Below are 18865 nucleotides of genomic sequence, written 5' to 3'. Positions count from 1 at the left end.
CTCTAGGACTGGTTAGTCAGACTCAGTTACCACCAGTATCCGTCTGAAAAAGTTGAGGGTACAGGATGATTTTGCAACAAGGCTTGTTTCTGCTCTTCTGTTTGTTCTTTCTGCACGTTATACTTCTTCCTGCACTTTTCTTCGTCTTTGAGGACGTCTGTGGCTTCTTTCTGCATTTCTTTTTTTTCTTTCTGTGCGTTTTTCCTTCTTTCTTCACATGTCCTATCTCTGTAGGCATAGCTAGAAATTAGCATTTAAAAAACCTTTGAAATTCACTGAAAAAAACATAGGTTTCAGGCACGTTATAGCTAGGAATTAGCATTTAAAAAACCTTAGAAATTCACTGAAAAAACTATAGGTTTCAGGGGCATTATAGTTAGCTGGACATTTCACTCGTACAAAACCATAGAAATTCCCCCGTTATAGTTAGTTCAGCTAACTATAACTCGCGCGCCCGCAATGCACTGCTGATGACGTCACATATTACATCACTCATGACATGGTCAGTGACATCACTCATGACATCACTGATGACATCACTGATTACATCATCCTTGTGATAGAGTGACAGACCTCCTCTCCCCCTAATATAACCTTTGGTACACACATTGAAAAATAGAAATTAAAAATTTCAAAACAATGGACATACCAATACCAGTTACAACAACCTATTCAGTAATTGTAAGATCCACATCCACATCCACTCATTCACCAACAGTCCTATACAGTCACTCATACATGTACTCACTCATCATATGTACTCATACACCTATACATCCTGTTACACAACGCCACTCATCCATAAAGTTACTCATGCTAATAAAGAATCAAACATCCGTTTACCTGCATATACAGTTATACACACACCACCACACTTACTTCTACAGAAACTTACACATACTTAGTCTTTTTAACAATCACTTATAGAAACACATACTTATTCATACAGGAACTCTTTCAATCTCTCACTCTCACATATACTCACTTATATACACCAATAGTCACATATACTAGTTTAAAACATATGTAGTTACTCATAGAGACACTATTGAGACAGTAATTCACTCACTAACACACCCATGCACACACTCATCCACCCATACAGTCCTGCACACATGCTGTCTTCAACACATACAAACAGTGAGTCACTCATTCATGCACCTATGCACTACGTAATTCCCCCCACCGAACCATACAGACATCAGACACTTATACTGATACTCAAAAAACCAACTAATAACCTATATAGACACTCATGTAGCTACTCACCAACCCATGCAGCCACTTATACACAAAGTGAGAGACTGATACAGATATTTACATATTTAAACATTACTCACTAAGCCATGTATTCACTAAGATACACTTAATCAGTCAGTTATACAATCAATTTTTCAAAAACAAATCATCCATTTAGACACTTATATACCCATTTATTCTTCCATCGACCTTGAGATATACATATATAAAACATATGTAATTTTCAGAAAAACACACATTCACTGGATGATGTCATCAGTGATGTCATCAGTGATGTCATTTGAGATGTCATCAGTGATGTCATGAGTGATGTAATATGTGACGTCATCAGCAGTGCATTGCGGGCGCGCGAGTTATAGTTAGCTGAACTAACTATAACGGGGGAATTTCTATGGTTTTGTACGAGTGAAAAGTCCAGCTAACTATAACGCCCCTGAAACCTATGGTTTTTTCAGTGAATATATATATATATGTATATATATTGTTGTTCGAAGAGGCATCAGAAGAAGGAACTAACTCCGAAATGCATTATACCTGGTCAATAAAGCTGCCGATTACCTGTAAGCCAGTGTGTGTGCCTGATCCTTTCATCTGAGGGCACTTGGTCGTAAACTGTTGGTGCTTAGGCCACTGAGCACCTGGGCACCCCATCCTACAGCAGTGCAGCAGATTTAGTGGCAACTTTGGTGATTTTCAAAAACTTTGGAAAACTGCTGCACCGCCGCCATTCCTGCATCCAGCAACACTTGTTGGGGCGGACTCTGATTATTCAATCTATGCCGGGATCTTCCGAGGGCTTGAATGGCGGCAGGATGAAGGCTTCTGGGAAAGGTAGTACTGTGCGCGAAGTAGTGGTGTTTCTGGCGGGAACGAGGTCACCACCCACTTGGGAAAGGTACTTACCCTGTATGCCTCAATCCATGCCACTCCCACCATGCTCTGCTCGCCTATCGGAGCGAAGCCTGCGCTACTTAAAACTGGACACTGACAGCACTTGTTGTTCGAAGAGGCATCAGAAGAAGGAACTAACTCCGAAATGCATTATGCCTGGTCAATAAAGCTGCCGATTACCTGTAAGCCCGTGTGTGTGCCTGATCCTTTCATCTGAGGGGACTTGGTCGTAAACTGTTGGTGCTTAGGCCACTGAGCACCTGGGCACCCCATCCTACAGCAGTGCAGCAGATTTAGTGGCAACTTTGGTGATTTTCAAAAACTTTGGAAAACTGCTGCACCGCCGCCATTCCTGCATCCAGCAACACTTGTTGGGGCGGACTCTGATTATTCAATCTATGCCGGGATCTTCCGAGGGCTTGAATGGCGGCAGGATGAAGGCTTCTGGGAAAGGTAGTACTGTGCGCGAAGTACTGGTGTTTCTGGCGGGAACGAGGTCGCCAACCACTTGGGGAAGGTACTTACCCTGTATGCCTCAATCCATGCCACTCCCACCATGCTCTGCTCGCCTATCGGAGCGAAGCCTGCACTACTTAAACCTGGACACTGACAGCACTTGTTGTTCGAAGAGGCATCAGAAGAAGGAACTAACTCCGAAATGCATTATGCCTGGTCAATAAAGCTGCCGATTACCTGTAAGCCCGTGTGTGTGCCTGATCCTTTCATCTGAGGGGACTTGGTTGTAAAATATATACATATACATATATATAGAGAGAGAGAGATAGATATATTACCTACTGGCGGTCGCCAGTAGGTAGTTATAGTTACAACCTAGTTTCCCTAGGAAAATCATTTTTTGATTTGCTAATAACTTTGGCGTCACTTGACGAATCCTCGCGAGATTCTCCAAAAACAAAGTCTATCCAGGTCAGCTCCTCTCCTGAAAGTTTGGGGGTGATTTGTCAAGCAGGGGCTGAGAAAAAAGGGGGGTCCCAAAACTCATTTTCTCTATGTTAATTTCCATAGGAAATTTTGCGACGAGCTACAGCCCAAACTGCTGAACGGAATTACCCCAAATTTAGCAGAAAGGTAGAGATTAGTTCAGAAAGCGAACTTTTTTAAATGGTGTAAATCCGTTCATTAGTTTTTGAGAAATTGAAAAAATAAGAGACAAAAAATCAATTTCCCACAGGAAACTTTGTGGAAGGCTAAAGCCGAAACTACTGAATGGAATTACTCCAAATGTGGCAGAGAGGTAGTGCTCGGGTCAGAAAGCGACCCTTTTAAAAATGGTGTAAATCCGTTCAGTAGTTGCTGAGAAATTAGAAAAATAAAAGTTTCGATATCTGGGCGGAGCCTAAATCGCATGCGCGAGTTTCACTGTGATTGGCTGCTAGTAGTCCAAACCAGGAAGTGTTGGCAGCCATCTTGTGGCTTGGTAGAAGCGAGTCACCCAAAGACGGAGAAACAAAGGTATAAAACAAGAGAAGGGAGCCGGGTAGAAAAACCCTGACCCCCTAGGCCTGCTCAGGGGGTCCCTGAAGGCTCCCAGGGCCCAAAAAATCATTTTTTTAAAAAAATAAGATATCGTCAAAAATTTGTGCTGTGGTCGCGGGTTCTCGTGTTTCATTTTAATGAGGCCCTTGGGTGGGCTAGGTTCCAGGGGTATTTCCTAAAAAATTATATCAGGGGTTGCGGGGGTGTGCTGGGGTCCGCGCAGCCCCGGAGCTTCACTCATGTTGGGAGGGGAGTTGCACGGCCCCCCTACTGGAGCCTTCTATGTGCTTGTAACTTTGGCATCGTTTGACGAATCTTCATGAAATTATCCAAAACGTTTATCTTTTTTTGATTAGCTCTTATATTGAAAGTTTTGGGGTGAATGGTGTAGGAGGGGCTGAGAAAAAAGAGGGTCCTAAAACGTGTTTTCTCCATGCAACTTCCATTTGAAACTTTACAGGAGACTACTGGTGAAACTGCTGAACGGAATTATGCCAAATTTGGCAGAGAGAAAGGTGATGGTCCAGAAAGCACGCTTTTGTTTAAATGGTGTTAAATGGTGTAAATCCGTTCAGTAGTTTTTGAGAACTATCAAATTTTACAGATATCGATATTTGAGAATTCTGACATGTGATTGGCTGAGGGGTTACAAGCACCAGCTTGCGGCTTATTGGCTGTGAATGGTTGAAACCAGAAAGTGTTGGCAGCCATTTTGATATTTAGTCCGTCAGCTTGCATCTCTCCATGTAGAAGCCATCAGGTACGTAGTTTTACCTCTGCAAGGCAACACTGGCATCTGTGTCTGTGTGAGATATGCCTTTCAAACTGCCTCTCTTCATAGCACCAGGTCGCGGCTATGCCTTTAGAAGTCCATCAGTCGGCTCAGAGTTCTGTGAGTCAGTCTGTCGGTACAATCCCCTACACTACCCACAGACTACCCAAACACCACTGCACTGTCATAAACTCTTAAACACTACCCCAGCACGATACCCTACACTACCCAACCACCACTGCACTACCCTAAACCCTAAATGTCCCCCCAGCATGACCCCTACCCAAACACCACTGCACTACCCAAAACACTAAAATACTACCCCCAGCACGACCCCCTAGACTACCCAAACACCACTGCATTGTCGTAAACCCTAAAACACTACCCCTAGCAGGACCCGCTATACTACGCGAACACCACTGCAGTACCCGAAATCCTAAAACACTATCCCCCTACACTACCCAAACACCACTAGACTACCCTAAAACACTACTCCCAAAATGACCCCCTACACTACACAAACACCACTGCACTACCCTAAACCCTAAAATACTACACCAGCACGACCCCCTACAGTACACAAACACCACTGCAGTGCCGTAAACACTAAAACACTACTCCAAGGATGACCCCCTACACTACACAAACACCAATGCACTGCCCTAAACCCTAGAACACTACTCCCAGCATGACCCCTTTCATTACCCAAACACCACTGCATTTTTGTAAACTCTAAAACACTACCTCCAGCACGATTCTTACACTACCCAAACACCACTGCACTACCTTAAATCCTAAAACGCTACCCCCAGATCGGACCCCCAAACAGTACACAAACACCACTGCACTACTCTAAATCCTAAAACAGTATTCGCTAAATGACTTCCCACACTATACAAACACCACTGTGCTACCCTAAATCCTAAAACACTACTCTCAGCACGACCCCCTACACTACACAAACACCACTGCCGTAAACCACAAAGCACTATTACCAGCATGACCCCCTACGCTACTCAAACACCACTGCACTGCCGTAAACCCTAAAACACTACTCCCAGCATGACCCCCTACACTACCCAAACACCACTGCACTGCCGTAAACCCTGAAACACTACTCCCAGCATGACCCCCTACACTACCAAAACACCACTGCACTACGCTAAAATCCCAAAACAGTACTCCCAGCATGACCCCTTACACTACCCAAACATTACTGCATTGTCGTAGACTCTAACGCACTACCTCCAGCACGGTTCTTACACTACCCAAACACCACTGCACTACCTTAAACCCTAAAACGCTACCACCAGCACGAAACCACTACAGTACACAAATACCACTGTACTACCCTAAAGCATAGAACAGTACCAGTCTGTCGGTTCGCAGGTCTGCGTCTGCGAGCCGTTGTGTCCCTAGCTGTACATGTGCGAGCCAGTCCGTTAGGTGATAGGTGTGTCTCTGCTAGCAGGGCTGTTGGCCCGTTGGTGTCCCTTTGCAAGTTAGATCCGAGCTCTCCCTCTGCGAGCCAGCACGCTGGTGTGCGTTTGCGAGCCGACGGCCTGTAGCTCTCCCTATGCAAGCCGAGCCGACGGGCCGCACCTCTCCCTCTGCGAGCCTGCCCGACGGCCCGCAGGACTCCCTGTGCTAGCCGGATCGCAGCTGTCACTCTGCGAACCGATATTGCTAATATAAGGCGGCTCTAAAAAGAGCCCTTGTGTTTATTAGTTGGAGCTACATATAAGTGCGGATGCACAGCTTCAGGTTATTCAGAAAATCTCAATTTCCCTGATCTGTGAAGTGTACTCCATCACTTCTGTAGATATCAGCCATATCAAAATGTATGTTGTTGTTGTAGATCGACCCCATTCTGTGGTCTCTGAGGTATGCAGACACAGCTTTGTTGACATTCTTCCTAGATTTTTCAATCTAAGGACAGAATTGGTTTAACCATTTCCACTTCTGTCTGTGGCATATATTGGAATATACAAAGACAGTTTGAGGCAAAATCAACATCAATTGTCGAAAGGTATCTTTCATTAGCATTTCCAAACCTACACCAGTCAATTTGCCTAGGTCGTTTCCACCACAGTGCACAATCATGAGGTCAGGGTGTTGGAGATGCAAACAGGTTTTAACCAAAGGCAACAATTGGTGCCACTTCAATCTTCTCTGTCCATACCATTTAATGTCCACATTTTGTAAACCTAGGTCTAAGTCAATACGTCTCTGTTCTGCATACCTCTTGCACCAGAAAACATAGCTATGTCCTACGATCCACACTAGCATTTTGAAGGTAACGCTGGGAAGCATGGATAGATGTCTGTAGGTCATGCAGTCCGTTTGTAAAATAAGAGATATGTTTAAAGGTGGGGAACTACTTTTTTTTCGCATTCAAATCGATAACTGATTGGGAGATGAAAAGTACTGATTTTTAAAAGTAGGGTGCACATTCGTTTTGTGGAAAAGCATCTTTGTGATTGGTTAAGAAAAAGCAGTTTAAACGTGGAGTACATATCATAGGATAAAATTTGGTCAACTCAACCACACCTGCTACTTGCATTTGGAAGGCACTGTTCGAACTTAAAACAATCATGAACTTTTAAGCTGCAAGTGCCGTTAAATGTTCGAGAAAATGTTGCAAAAAAATATCGTTAGCTTTAAAAAAAATTGATGAACCTTTAACCTGCACGTGTTGTAGAGTGTTCTAGAAAATGTGCTGAAATAATAAGTTGCACTTCTTACTTCTATGTGTCCTTGAATATTTAAAAAACTGTTTATATGGACATTTCTTAAATAACCAATAGAGAGAAGTTTTGCAATCTAAAAGAATCAGGGAACTATTCTAATTTGTTATTTACATGTATTTATGTGTGGAGTAACAAAATTACAGACACAACAGCACCAGGAGGAACAAGCAGAGAGTGGGGGGATGAGGGGAGATGGGCACAATGGCACACATGCACAATTAAGAACAGCACAACTACAGACAAACCATGGCCAAAATGAAACACACCAACAAGGAGCACAAGTCACACAACTCGCCGACATCACACCACTGAACAAGCACAGAAGTGAAAACCACACTGCCTGAAAGGGAGAAGGGTGAACAAAACGTCACATGAAGGGACATCTCACACACAATGCAGCACACACATATTGGAAGCAAAACACACCAACATCCAACACAATGTTGTCCAAACACAAACATTCGCGCAATCGAACACAGGACACAAATGTACTCGCCTGTGGCGGATAAACGTCCAAAAGAGTCAGTAGGAAACCGGCACATGAGAACACATAAGTACAAACCCAAAGTCCGGATGGGGTAGCAATTCACGTATGGCAGGCAGCCAGAGAGTCCATGACACACACATTGGCATACAAATGAAGACACAACACATTTGGAGACAAGTGAAAATGTGGAAACTTTATTAAAAAAAAGTGTGTGTCAATACGGCCAAGAGTAGTACCACGATATGCATACAGATGCAGCAGCATGCCTGAATAAGGAACGTAGGAAAATGACCATGTTCACCTCGGAGTAGTCCATCACCAACACTCGTCAGTGTCAAGCAGCGTTGGTTGTCCGCGCCTCAGACATGAGCCAACGCCAATGCAGCCATGTCCACTGTCGTCTTGGGACATGTGACCAGATAACAACGTGCAATCATATGGCCGGACAAGTGCAATGTGGCACATCGAGTCGTGATTGCAGGTACCTTGTCACTCGTCCATGAACGCGAGTGCAGCTGAGTAAGCCACTGTCTCTAATGAGTGATGGTTGGCCACAATATTTGACATGTCGTTGACGTAATCCATGAGCTGACCGGGACAGATGTGCTGACTCCAACCACTGTACCCAATGTGCACCAGAGCAGAATCGGGAAGTGGGTCAATTTGCTCACTGCATACTACGACACTTGCAATCTCCCAGGCCCAGTTCCCAACATGCATGCCAAACATCCATGCATGCCATAAACGGGCATCATCATGACACTCCTGGTCGTGGGCCAACAGGGGGCGCACACACCCATCGTAATCCATGTCAGCTACCCACACGTTGGAGAGGCACACGTCCATGCACCACTCGGATAGGCACGTGCGACATTGCAATACCGGTTGAACGCGGGTGATGTCCGCAATGCAGAAGCTCAGCCGGTAAATGATCCGCAGCACTGCCAAAGGCAGAGCACCCAGGACATGCAGCAGAAGTGCAAGGTATAGGTGGATGTGAATGGAGTCGACCATGTGTTCGGGATGCTCTGCCATTGCATCAGTGGCTCTGCTTGTAGCTGCACTGGATTGCCGTGTGCTAGTCTTGTGGATCAAATGGCACAGCTTGGTGCAATGAGCCGGGTCTGTGTGCAATGGGTGCAGGACAGGGTTGTGGTTGGAGTACGTGTGAACGCCATTTCACGCACGCTAACTACGACGAAGGACTTTTGAGTGTGGGATGTGTACTCGTTGTTCTCAAATCGGGCAGTGCGTAGTGTGGGAGACGGATACAAATATTATCGTATCTGTCAGGGGGCTGGCCACTTGCAAGTTGCTTCTCGGAGCAGCAGATGTGTTAGCGCAAGATAGCTCATACAAGAACCTTTCATCCCTACAGTAACTTCAACAGCTGCATTCATACAGGAAGGGTAAAAAGGCCGGTCGTGGGTGTTGTGGGATGTCTGCGACCCTGGTCATCATGTGGCACATGGGCGGGTTCACTGTGTGTTACATTGCCAAACAGCTGCTCCTCCCTCCCACGAGCCTCCACACTTTTGTGCGCTGTGCTGTTGTATCCCGTGCACTCCTACGGCACACCATTGTAATGCCTATTCGTGCATGTCCTGCGGCATTCCAATCACACCGTGACACTGCTGTTTGAGGTGGTGCATGCCACTTTACAACATCGACTGCTGCGGCCCTTGTGGTGGCCACACCAGAACACAGAGACACACTTACCGTACTTCTTGCACACGGACATGTCTGAGACACCCCGTTTCCCTTGCCGGATAGGCACACCCCTGCACTGAACTGTGTATGCCGGACCAGCACACGCCGCTTGTGCATGCAGGAGGATGCGTCTCTAGCTACATGTCCAGGTTCACTGCCAACGCTGAGGAGACATTGTAACATCCGCTGAAGACAGCACACTGTGATGTTGTAGGGCCCATGCCCATCATGCTAACACAATGACCACACGGACACACTTGCTCAGATGTGGGTTCGGGGGGCATTGGCAGTCCTGGGGTTGTTGCTATGAGTGTTGTGGCCCTCATGGGTATCCGTGTATCATGCTCATTGACTCTATGGCACCTGTGGGTGTTCCGGTGTGGCTCTTGACTGTGTTCCCTTTCATGCTGCAGTTAGACGTCTGGCTTAACACCAGCAGAAAGCAAGTGTAAAATCCCTGGTGCTAACACGGCTCATTGCCAGAATTTGTATCGCATCACAGTTTTTGCCTTTTGTTGTGAAAGTTGTGATGTGGTTTTTTCGTGTACAGAAAAATAAACAAACTGGGCAGTGTATCCCGTCAAGATCTAGCACCTGCCCCACTATTCCCAATCAATATAAATGCAATGAGATTTCTTCATTGATTTTGTGTGTACACTGTAAATGCACCCACTACCACAGTGCAATTCAATACAGGATTTTAGTATTTAGAATTAATCGCAACGGTGCACCTCGTGTGTATTTGCACGAGAACGCCTACTCTGCATCTCATTATCAGCACTTTAATGCAACTAAAGTTGAGATAAATCTAACACACTATTCAGAAGCTGGTGCAAACTGCAGGCATCACCAATATTCCCGCGATAAATGCCCCAAAATTTAACACCATGGTGGACACCACCAAATAACAGTAATAAGAACCACAAAGAGTCACACAGCACTTGAGTAACAACCAAAAACTTTATTGAAATTTTTTTTTCCTTTTTTTTTCCCGTTTACGTATATATAGAGGATAAACTAAATTTAACAAACTCAACACAAAACAACAAGGCGGAAGACTCCTGTCGGGTCCATCATGTCGACGACACAGCCTGCCAAATAAAGCACAAAATAAGGACGTGTGTAATGTGCATATCAAAGGAGTGAGACACAGAGAAAGAGAGAAGGAAAAATCCAGAGCGAAAAAGAGAGGGAAGGAAAGAAAGGGAGTGAGAAAGGGAGAAGGGAAAGAGAGTGTGAGAGATAGAAGGAAAGGAAGGAAGAGAGTGAGAGAGAGAGTGAAGAGAGGGAACTGAGAGAGAGAGAGAGAGAGAGAGAGAGAGAGAGAGAGAGAGTGAGACACTGCCGCCCCTGTGCATCCATGACCAAATAATTACCTGCTGCCACCGGAGTGTCTACCAGTGGGCACTCCACGTGCCCGTGAAAGTTCCTGTGCCCGGTCCCGCCACCATGGCTTAGTGCACATTATGTGGACCCGCTCCGCGGGCCAGCAGATCCCACACATGTCACTGAGTCCTGAGTCATCAATGGCAGAGACCACATCAGCTTTTGGTGCCGCTAACCCTGTGCAACGCAAGTCAGCGCCACATGGTGGTAGGCCCCTGACGGCCACATCAGCTTCAGGTGGCACTAACCCTGTGCAACTCAAGTCCGCGCCACATGGTAGTAGGCCTCTGACGGCCACATCAGCTTTGGGTGGCAGTAACCCTGTGCAAGTCAAGTCCGCGGCACGTGGTAGTAGGCCCCTGATGGCCATACAGCTCAGGGTGCGACTAACCCTCTGCACAACTTTTCATGGACTCTTTGTGATTGAGACCCGTGGAGCGTCCGGCATCCAGTCACCACCGGCAATAAAGGATGTGACGTTGTTGATGCATTATATTTACGTGGTCACATGGCTTGTGACGCATGTGCCTGATGGGTGTGGTGTGTGTGCAAACCTGCCCTCAGGGAGTGGCAGTGAAATGTTGACAACTAGACCACTGACCTGCACACAAACAGTGAGTTCTCCTGCGACAGATAGCTATGTGGGGGGAGTAAAAACGTGTTTTCTCAATGGATTTTCCGTAGGAAACTTTAGACAAGGCTACAGGTCAAACTGCTGAACGGAATTACGCCAAATTTGGTAGGGAGAAGGGTCTTGGTCCAGAAAGCGCTCTTTCTTGCATCGAGTGAAAATGTAAAAGAAAGGTCCCGGGGACAATTTAATATATCGGAGCTCTGTCTGGCGAGATAACCCTTTCACGCTCCCTCTGTCCAACATCACCACTTTGCAGCTATGCCGTTAGAAGCCAGTCCGTTGGCTTGCATCTCTCTACCTTTGCGAGCTAGTACGCTGCTGTGCCTGTACCTCTGGGAGCTACTACGCTGCTGTTCCTTTGGGAGCAGACGGCTCATAGTACTGCGTCTGTGAGTCGAGCGGACGGGCCGCAGTTGTCCCTCGGGCCTGGGTGCGAACTGTTCATAAGTCACACTACATAAGCATTGACAAGCCAATTTGTGATTCAGTCTGTCAGCTGGCATTTGTCCGAGGCATTTCTGAACCCATACCGGAGTTCTTTCTGTGAGAGATACCCCTTTCACGCTGCCTCTCCCCACATCAGCAGATAACGCACCCTCTTCCCACATTACCAACATACCCCCAACAACCTTCTTGGGCCCGGAATTGTCCCTGTGCGGTTGGACAAACAAGAATCTTAGTCAAGTATAGATTTACAGATAAAACATTTTATTTAAACAAAACAACAAGAAATAAAACTGAAGGGAGTCTGGTGGTGTGGTCGCTGCCACGAAGTTGGGGTCACTGCCATTCAGGACTCAGGACACAGTTCCACATGTGGGATCGGCTTGTATTGAACAGGGTTAGTGGCACCACGTGTCGCGCCTTGTGTTGTACAGGGTTAGTGGCACCACGTGTCGCCGGCCTTGCATATGGAAATATGCCTGTCTGATCAAATGGAGTCTGGTGCTGTGGTCGCTGCCACAAAGTTGGGGTCACTGCCATTCAGGACTCAGGACACAGTTCCACATGTGGGATTGGCTTGTGTTGAACAGGGTTAGTGGCACCACGTGTCGAGGCTTGTGTTGAACAGGGTTAGTGGCACCACGTGTCCAAAATTCGAATTGCGAGCTCTGCTGCCCGCAGTGTAGAGTGTTATTGAGTATCCGTTTGCACTTGAAGATGAATTTGGTGATTGTACTAAAGCTATAACTGATATAAAAAAAAGTTCTTGAAGCAAGGATACTAAAAGGATATTATGTAAGTTTTAGGCCTGTGATAGTTACTTGCCTAGTGGACTCTGAAATTATTGAATCAAGATTTAATTTTAATTGTGAGCCCTACTGACCGCAGTATTGGCGTATCATGAAAAGATGAAATATGTATAGAATACACTGTCGAAGTGTAGAGGCTCTAATGCTGCTTGGTGTGGACGGGCCACACTGGGAGCAATGTCTCTTGCCTACTGCGTCATCTGCAGTCGCAACTGTATCTGAATTGTGAGCCCTACATGGTTAGTGGCACCACATGTCACGGCTTGTGTTGAACAGGGTTAGTGGCACCACGTGTCGCTGCTTGTGTTGAACAGAGTTAGTGGCACCATTTGTCACCGGCTTGTGGGAACAGGGTTAGTGGCACCATATGTTGCGGTTTGCATCGAATTCTGCCTCAATAAGCACACGTGGCGATGACTTGTGGTGCAGTGAGTTAGAAGTACCTTTGGCGCTGAGCGTGTACGTACCCTGCGATGATGCGTGGTCCGGGGGGGCCGCACTCGGACCAATGTCTTTTGTCTATTGAATTCTGCCTCAATAAGGCCACGTGGTGTTGACATGTGGTAAGCTGAGTTAGTGGCACCTGAAGCACTCAGCGTGTGTGCACCCTGCGATGATGCATGGTGTGAGAGGGCCGTACTGGGAGCAATGTATCTTGCGTACTGGACTGCGTCATCTGCAATCGCTACTCCATGTAAATTGTGATGCCTGCTGTCTGCAGTGTAGATCGAAGGCAGTCATCTGTACAGACATAAGTCTGCGGTGCTGTGCCGCTGGGTTCGCTGGGGGCCTGTGTCGAGGAGACCCATGTCACAGCGGCAGCTGCGTGGCAGGGTGAGGCCCGCCGCTCTGGCACAGTCGTTGGTCCTTACAGTTCACAAGTGAACCACGCCCAGAGCCCCGGCCTATTTATTCACACTCCTACACTGAAGTGGCGTACGTCGGACCAGCCCACTCTGGTTACGCTTATGCTTACAAGGAGGGACGACACAACTACATGACTGAGATCTTCCCTAGTGTTTGATATAACATGGTTGTGTCCACTGTCCACAACACTACAAGCACCAGTAGTATTTGTGCAGATGGAGATGTGAGTGTTCTGCATACTGAGATGTGTACAGCACATCACTGCTACACTTTGCATTGTGTGCATTGTTATTCATGGGTGAATTGCTTTCTTCACATATAGTTTGTTCACACCTGTCCCAATATTCAGCTATTGTGTGGCTGAGGGGCCATGCCGTTTCGGAAAGTTTGCTGTCTTGTTCTGGGCTGCCTCTGTGGTAGGGAGGGTCCTGGGGGTGGTGGTGGGTGTTGTGACATTCTTGGGTGTCGAAGCTGCTTGATCAGTAGGTCTATGACATGTGTTGGTCTTCTGATGTGGCTCTGGGCTGGGCTCCCTTTCATACTGTATGTAGTTGTTTAATATTTAAAAAACAAGAAGACATTATATAGTTTAAATAACAAATAAAAAAAATTAAAAACTATTTTTAGGATATTAAAGTTACAAAATAAACACATTTTTTTCAAAATTACTGAGAAAAACATAGGTTTTATGAACATTATAATTACAAATTAGTATTTAAAAAACCTTTGAAATTCACAAAAAAACATAGGTCTCAGGAACATTAAAATTAGAAACTAGTATTTCAAAAAAAATCCACATTTACTGAAAAAACGATTGCCACATTTCCCAACATTGAGCTATTATATGGCTGAGGGACCATGCCGTCTTTGGAGGGTTCGCTGTCCTGCCTTGATGGTAGTAGGGAGAGGGGTGGTACGGGGGAGGTCCTGAGGTTTGTGGCAGTGGGTATTGTGTCCTTCTTGAGTGTCGGAAAAAACTATAGGTTAAATGAACATTATAATTAGAAGTTAGCATTAAAACAAACATTGAAATTCACTGAACAAACCATAGGTTTCAGGCACGTTATAGTTAGAAATTTGCATTTAAAAAACCTTTGAAATTCACTGAAAAAACCATAGGTTTCAGGTATGTTATAGTTAGAAATTAGCATTTAAAAACCCTTAGAAATTCACTGAAAAATCCATAGGTTTCAGTCACGTTATAGTTAGAATTTAGCATTTAAAAAACCTTAGAAATTCACTGAAAAAACCATGGGTTTCAGGGACGTTATAGTTAGTTTGACATTTCACTCATACAAAACAATAGAGATTCCACCGTTATAGTTAGTTCAGCTAACTATAACTCGCGCCCCTGCAATGCACTGCTGATGACGTCACATATTACATAATTCATGACATAGTCAGTGACATCACTGATGACATCACTGATGACATCTCAAATGACATCATCCATGTGACAATCTGATGCATCTCCTCACACACTAATATAACCTTTGATACACTCACTGTAAAATACAGACTACCATTTCCGATACCATTGACACACTAATACCAGTTACTACATACCTACTCAGTGATTCCTAGGTCTACACACACATCTACCCATTCACCCATACAATCACTCATACATGCAGTCACTGATCAATAGAACACTATCAAATGCACTCATACACCTATATAGACATTGACACACCAGCACTCATCCTAGTCAGTTATGTACTCATCCTAGTCACTCATGCAAAGAATCAATCACAGTTCCATTTACTCACCTATACAGTTATACACACACCACCTAATTTATTCATACAGATAGTAACGCATAGTTAGACTCTTACATAATCACTAATACAAGTATACACTCATACATGCAGCCACTCTCACAATCACTGACTCTCACTTATAGTCATTTCTATGCCCCAACTCTCACATACACTGCATTTTATATATGTACTTAGCTGGACATGTGCACTGAGATATCGATTCACTCACCAAGACACCGATACACACACTTACCCACCCATACAACTGTTTCCACATGCACTCTTAAACTCATACACCCTGTCAATCAACCACTCACACATCTATGCACAGAGTCACACACCCCCACCCAACCACACACACACTCAGACTCCTATACAAATACGCAGGCAAGTAATAAATAACCCATGTAGACATTCATGTAGCTACTGACCAACCGATGCAGCAGCTTACACAATAGACAGAGTGATACAGACATTCACACACTTAAGACACTAACCCATGTATTCTGTAAGATACATTTAATTATTCACTTAAACAGTCAGTCACGCACCTACTAAATCCTCCATCCAGACACTTATACATCCATTCATTCTTTAATACAGCTTGGTGTATATATATAATACATATTTAAATTTTAAAGAAAACCACATTTACTGGATGATGTCATCAGTGATGTCATCAGTGATGTCATTTGAGATGTCATCAGTGATGTCATCAGTGATGTCACTGACCATGTCATGAATGATGTAATATGTGACGTCATCAGCAGTGCATTGCGGGGGGTCGAGTTATAGTTAGCTGAACTAACTATAACGTTGGAATTTCTTTGGTTTTGTATTAGTGAAATATCCAACTAACTATAACGTCCCTGAAACTTATGGTTTTTTCAGTGAATTTTTAAGGTTTATTAAATGCTGATTTCTAACTATAATGTGCCTGGAACCTATGTTTTTTTCAGTGAATATACAGATATATATATGTGTGTATATATATATATATATATATATATATATATATATATTTGAAGAAAAACTCGGGAGCATCCCCCACCAGAGCATCCTCGGCACCAAGGAAATCCACAGCACGGCAAGATCAGTTAATGTTGTTTATTTCATCTTTTCACCAAGTGCACAACAACAGGGATGGTCGACGCGTTTCGGCGAATGCCTTCAACTGGACCAATGCCTCGTGACACCATGTACTGCTTTGCGCAACAATGACGAGTGCAGACCTCCAATGGTGCAAATAATATTTATTTATCTTAGTCTCCTGCCATAACGCGTTTCGGTCGTTCAAGCGGCCTTGATCACATGACGACGCTCAGCATAACATCCCGCTATTTAACCCCTTCAGTGCCACGCCCTTTCCCCCTCCTGTGCCGGGCGTTGCATTAGTGGGTGGGGTTCATGACGAGATAGTCTCGTCATGGGCACAGCGCAACCGTGCTCCATGACGAGACTATCTCATCATGGGCACAGAAGAGGTTAAAGTGCTAGTGCATATTATCAATGAACATAGTAAAAATACTTCGGGTCATTACAAATATATCCTCTTAAAAGCTTATAAATATTGTTAGTTAACAGCTTTGCATTTCATACATTTATAACATGGAATATGTCCACATTTATTGAAATATAAATATTTTTTTAGAAAGGCATAATGCAATTCTGTAAGACATCTCAAAATTGCGGCATAAATGCCAGATTGACCCAATTTGTACAGTTCATAAATGATATATTAAGTGAACAATATGTACAAATATTTAAAGTGCTCCCAAACCGTGGAAATGAAAATATATTGACATATAATCTTCAAAGCAAATTAAAAAGAAATTTTGTATGTATGAAACAAAAAGAGATTTATATCATAGTCATATTAAATCCGTTTTACCCCGTTCTGTATGTCACCTACTATTCATCCATTGGCTTTACTGTATGGTCGTATTTGACCCATACTCAGTAGGGTTAATTCACTGCAGTGCATTTTTCCTTTTCGTGGCTAATGCCCTTTATACACCTCAGTAAATTTTATTACTGTTCCAAGTTAATTTTTGATCCCCCAATAAATAATTAAAGTGACATTGTGCAACAGTACTTCAGATTAAAGTGACTAATGCCATTAAAGTACAAATGTACAAAGATCTGAAATTCATATTTTCACAAATGTGCAAATGATCGCAGTATATTATTAGATTCATTGCATTAGACATGTATCTCGAGATTGACCTGATTTCATGGAGGTTACAGACAATACCTTGAAAGGCAATGTTGATAGCAATTATGTAGTAACCCTGCTTAAAATGAATGGCAATAAGACAAAAAGATAAAAACTACCCTATGTCCAAAAGACCATTCATTAAGAACTAGATCGCCCCCAAAGAACTACCATGTATATTGTTCATTGAATAGTTCCAAATTACACTAAAAAAGGGCTATAGTTCATCCTCTCTCCATAGATTTAATAAAAGCAATTTCATTTCTTTAAATTCATCCTACTAGTGGTTGACATATCTACAGTTATATGCTAGAGAAGACTGGATTTACTGGTGATAGATAGGTATGAAGATCTTCAGTTATATTGAGCCCTCCCGGCGACTTTGAATCAAATTCCAATATATATTTGGTGTCCAAGCATCGCAATTTGGCTTCCCTATCCCCCCCTATTTTTGTTGTGGGATGGCTTCAATAGCAAAATAACGCAGATGTTGTGGGTTGCTATCATGTACCAACTGAAAATGCCTTGCAACAGGGTAATTCTGATCTTTATTGGTTACTGCCCTTATGTGTTGCAAAATGCCTTCATGGACTGCCAGTTTAGTGCTGCTTATGTACTTCAAATGACAGTCACATTCCAAAACATAGACACAGTATTCTGTCTTGCATTTTAGGTGTTGTTTGATTTCCTTAACAGTTTTGGAAAAGGCAGTTGTATATGTTTTTTCATTAGTCCCGAACTGGAAGGCCTTACATGATAGACATTTGAAGAAACCTTTGCTTATAGTCAACCACATGTCTTTTCGGCAGCTCTCCTGACTATTTTTAGCCAATATGTTCCCCATACTCATAGATTTTCTAAATGAAATTGCAGGATTAGAGGGCATCAGGTCACCTATCACTGGGTCATCCTGGATAAAGTGCCAATTGCGTCTGATGATGCTCCTCAGTTCTTTTTCCTGTTTTGAGTATGTTAAAATAAGCCTTACAGGTTGTATATTCTGATCTACAGCTAACTGTGATGATTTAGACTTATAGACAAGGAGATCATCCCTTGCCCTCGCTTGAGATTTTCTCATAGCGGCATCCACTATATCAGTGCTGTAGCCGCTGGCTAGAAATCTGGCATGACATTCCATTTGCTTTATCCTCACATCCTCTAGATTACTACAGATGCGATGGATGCGGAGCATCTCCCCATAGGTGATGCTCCTAATTAGATGAGAAGGATGTGCACTCAACGCGTGTAAAAGTGTATTACCTGCAGTCGGTTTTCTAAAAAGGGTAATAGTTAAAACATCATTTTCTACTAAAATTTGGACATCTAAAAAGGTCACTGAGTTCCTACTTATGGTAAAAGTGAATTTAAGATTAAAATCATTAT

This window comes from Triturus cristatus, chromosome 6 (genome assembly GCF_964204655.1).
Source record: "Triturus cristatus chromosome 6, aTriCri1.1, whole genome shotgun sequence".
In the NCBI taxonomy this organism is placed as follows: domain Eukaryota; kingdom Metazoa; phylum Chordata; class Amphibia; order Caudata; family Salamandridae; genus Triturus; species Triturus cristatus.
The sequence above is the reverse complement of the archived record's forward strand: the minus strand, read 5'-3'. Positions refer to the sequence as shown.